Below are 4,841 nucleotides of genomic sequence, written 5' to 3' on the forward strand. Positions count from 1 at the left end.
TTTGGTTTTAAATATCCATTTACAACCTATGGGTTTCACTCCTGATGGCAGTTCGACAAGTTCCCAAACGTCATTGTCTTTCATGGATTTTATTTCCTCTTCTATAGCACTTATCCACTTTTGAAAGTTAGAACTTTGTAAAGTTTGTTGGAAGTTGATTGGATCATCTTCTATTATGCCCACATCATCCTGATTTTTTTTGAAGAAAAACAATATAATCATCTGGAATTTCACTTCTTTTTTCTCTAATAGATCTTCTTAGTGGTACTTCTTGAGGTTGTTGAGTTTGAACTTCAGGTTCAACAATGGGAACTTCAATGTTGTCCTGTTCTATAATTGGTTCAATAATGAAGTCAAGAATTGGAGCCTGAACATCATTTATAATCACATGAGGAAAAGAAACCAATTCCTCTTCAAAGACAACTTTCCTTATGTTATCTTCCCCCCCAAACTCAACACCCTCAAGGAATCTAGCATTTTCTGTCTTAAACAATGATCTAAAAGTGGGATCATAAAACTTGAAATTCCAAGAGTGCTCAGAATGCCCAACAAAATAGCAGCTAATAGTTCTTGAGTCAAATTTTCTTTCATTAGGCCTATAAGGCCTAGCGTCAACTGGACAACCTCAAATGTGAAAATGCCTAATACTAGGCTTCTTTCCTATCCATAACTCATAAGGAGTTTTGGCTACTGTTTTACTAGGTACCCTATTAAGAATATATGTTGTAGTCTTTAATGCCTCACCCCAGAGGGATTCTGATAGAGAAGAATGACTAATCATGCTTCTTACCATATCCTTAAGTGTTCTATTTCGTCTTTCCGCTACACCATTCATGCTGGGTTTGCCTGGCATAGTATATTGCAGGACGATTCCACATTCCTCTAAGTATTTGGCAAAGGGCCCTGGACGTTATTCACTTGATCCATCAAATCTACCGCAATATTCACCACCACGATCAGATTTGATAGCCTAAATTTTATTTCCAAGTTGAAGTTCAACCTCAGCTTTGCAAGACTTGAAAACGTCAAAAGATTGAGACTTCTCATAAATTAAATATAGGTACCCATATCTTGAATATTCGTCTATGAACGTAATAAAATATTGTTATCCATTCCAAGAGGCAGTAGGGAATGGACCACAAATGTCTGTATGTATTAGTTCTAAGACGTCTGAGCATCTGTTGGCACCTAATTTTCTTATGTTTGTCTGTTTTCCCTTAGTACATTCCATACAAACGTTGAAGTTACTTGAATCAAGGGAATCAAGAATTCAATCTGACACAAGTCTCTGAATTCCCTATTTAGAGATGTGACCTAAACGCTTATGCCATAATATAGCAAAATTCTCATTTAATTAATACTTTGTACGACATGAATTAGATAACAAGATCTTGTTAAATGAAGCAAAAGAATCAAGCATATATAGATTATCAATTAAAGAACCAGTACTAATAAGCTTAGAATCTTGAAAAAGACTAACTTTATTATTTCCAAAAGAATAAAAAAAATCAAATTTGTCCAAACTGAAAATAGAAACTAAATTCCGTCTAAATGATGGTACAACAAAAGTCTCATTTAGATCCAAATAACAATCAGTTTTTAAAAGTAATCTAAAATTTCCAATAGCTTCAACTGGAACTACTTTTCCATCGCCCACATAGATGAATCTTTCAGCATCGCTTGGCTGTCGACTCCACAGGCAACCTTGCATTGATATACTTATGTGAGTAGCAGTATCAGAATCTATGCACCAAGTATCTGTAGGTACAGAAGCTAAATTAACTTCAGAACAAACCAAAGTAAGAAGTTTACCCTTCTTTACATGCCACTTGGCATACTTCGGACAATCTTTCTTGAAGTAACCTTTCCTTTTGCAGAAAAAACAAGGATTTTCAGTAGTTTGTTTCTTGTTTTTATTCTGCTGAGATGTTGATAACGGACAGAAATGCACGTTATCATAGTGCTAAGTTATTAAACAATGTTGGATTGTGTTGACAAAATATGTTAAATTGCGTCCATTAAGCATAAATTCTATAATATTGCGGTCGCATGCGTTCAGCACATTAGAACTATTGATTTTTGTATTTTTTGTGCAGAATATGCATTAACACAATGAAAGATTGCGATCATAGGAAATTATCGGTCAAGCGCAATTTTACTGCAAGACTTTACATTGATTGTGCTCGCAAACATTTTCCCGAGAAGGATCCCCGCAACTTGGTCAGCGCAACATGGTAGGTGCATCTGGGTGAAAGGATAATTAAGAGCGATGAGACAGAAAGTTGATGATAGTCAGATCCAAATTAAGTTGACAGTCGATAACGGTCACGAAGTACACTCAACTTTATCGGTGACAATCATTTGGCGCGTTAATCAGGAATTAAAATTGTCCCATCTATAAAACCAGGAGAGAGAAGTCGCCTTTCACCATTGATGCCATATAAATACCAAGTGCATTCTTCAGAAAAGGGGTTGATTAGTTAACAAGTTCACCAGTTGCTTCTGTTCATAGTTTTCTTTTCCATTTTACGGTGGAGTAAGAAACGAGTGGTGGCGCTGGAGATCACCCAGGGCAACTCGAGAGAGAACCTTGGGGTGTAAGAGTAGAGAGCGGGCCGACTCTCGCAAGAGCGGGAATATCTTTAGAGCACGAGTAGAAACAGTGTAAATGCTGGGCAGCAAGAAATTGCAACCAGGTTCTTTAATATACTTGCATTGTTATTTTGTACTTCATTTTCATACTATTCAATGGAATTTCTATTTCTACATCTGCTCACTCTCTTAGTACACATGAGTAGCTGAACTAGTTGAATGGGTTGAGAAGAAATAAGCTAACATAACCTAGGAAGTTCATTGCTTACGATTGTCTTGTTTTATGCTATGTAAAATACCCTTTAGAGTTACTCGAGAGAGAATCTAAATAAAGAACCTAATGTCTTGAGAGAACTAGGTTAGAATCTGGACTCGAAAGAGCAAGATTAGGCTTACATAAACAAGAGATAGGGACTTAGAGATAAGCTCTGTTTATCAGCTTGCGTAGCATGCATCCTAGGAATGGGAATGATAGTATGTAGCCGCATATTTGTGTGAATGTCATGTTGTCATCGCATAAATAGAGATAGAGGTTTATGTATAAACCCTGTAGACTTATCGCATATTTATCGCATGCGTTCTAGCCTTAGAAGCCGTAGCATTCACGCCGAGAGGTGGTTTACTATTATATGCATGTTGCATGATCGCAAAGCATGAACGCATTCTAGGGAGTGTTAGCCGAAACTTTTCTCAATCCGTTCACCGCATATTCATCGTATTTCCCATTACCAACTCTTTTCAAATTCTGCCGCATTTGTTATTTATTTTCATCAACGCAAACAACAAACCCAACGATTTATTTATTTAACTGGTTATCGCAAGTCTTCATAAAAATCACCAACGCAACTATTTTCACAAGTCCCTGTGTTCGACCCTGGACTTACTAGGAAACTCAGGGGGATTTACACTTGAATTCCGTTGGAGAAACTTGAGTGCACAACGTAATTCCATCAACGCATCTCATCCATATTTCTACTTAATAAAATAACGCATCAAGTTTTTGGCACCGTTGCTAGAGACTTCGACAAAATAGTTGTTAACTGTATCTTTTGTGATTTCTTTGCAGAACTTTCAATATCTGGTGAACTATGACCCAGAGATTGAAAGAACATTTCGAAGGAGACTAGGAGAGCGCCAACAGCAACATAAATTCAATAAAGAAGAGATGGCGGAGCAGCTTGGAGGTGGAGCACCAAATGATAATAATGTCATGGCGAATCCAATTCTGTTAGCAAACGATCGCAATAGGCCCATTAGAGACTATGCATCGCCAAACCTCTATGATTTCTCTTCGGGAATCATGAGGCATGCCCTCGACGGAAGCAGATTCGAGATGAAACCGGTGATGCTGTAGATGATCCAGACTGCAGGTCAATTTGGAGGAAGGCATGGCGAGGATCTGCATGGCCACCTCCGAAGTTTTATTGAAATCTACAATACTTTTTTATTCCCGAACATCTCTGCTAAATAAGTTTGATTAATGTTGTTCCCATTTTCTCTCTGTTATCAGGCTAGGAAATGAGATTATTCGCTCGAACCAGGAGAGATTATTTCTTGGGAGAAAGTAGTGGAGAAATTCATGAAAAAGTATTTTGCCACCTACCGAGAACGCAAGACGAAGAAAGTTTATTACTAATTTTGAACAAGATATGGACGAATCGCTCAGTGATGCTTGGGCGAGGTTTAAAAGGTTGGTCCGAGATTGTCCGCATAATAGGCTACCAGACTGCCTTCAAATGGAAATTTTCTATCACGGTTTGAATCCCGCTTCGCAGACCGCTGCTAATGCGGTAGCCGCTGGTGGTCTGCTTGACAAAACTTACGATGAGGCGAAGAATATTCTGGACCGTATCTCTAAAAACCATGAAGACTAGAGGAAGAGCGACCAGAGATTGAGACTCAAAAATTCCGATGCAAATAATGGTGCCATTGTTTCATTACAAAACCAAATGACCGTAATGATGAATTTGATTCAAGGAATTGAGCTCAGTAGCTCAACACTGCAAGGTGGGCAAATTAACGCAATAAGTCAAAACACCACAAGGTGTGTGACTTGCGATGATGGGCATGCGATGGAAGATTGTCTGTAAAATCCACAGTCTGTATATTTTGTGAAGAACCTTTTCAAACACTTACAACCTCGGGTGGAGAAGCCACCCCAATTTTTCCTGGAAAATCAACAACAAAATTTTCAATCTGTGGTGCAAAAAGAAGGGCCATCGGGATTCTTTCAATGCAACAACGGTCAC

General features: G+C 38.2%; 1 non-coding gene across 1 annotated transcript; it reads right to left on the reverse strand.

The window, feature by feature from the left end:
• Window positions 1–4,205: 4,205 nt before the first annotated feature.
• On the reverse strand, window positions 4,206–4,312 carry LOC120082316 (small nucleolar RNA R71). Its single transcript, XR_005483146.1, has one exon. It is a non-coding gene; the product is annotated as a small nucleolar RNA R71 (small nucleolar RNA).
• Between the last annotated feature and the right edge of the window lie 529 nt (window positions 4,313–4,841).

This window comes from Benincasa hispida, chromosome 7 (genome assembly GCF_027475165.1).
Source record: "Benincasa hispida cultivar pf3 chromosome 7, pf3_genome.v1.1, whole genome shotgun sequence".
NCBI lineage: Eukaryota > Viridiplantae > Streptophyta > Magnoliopsida > Cucurbitales > Cucurbitaceae > Benincasa > Benincasa hispida.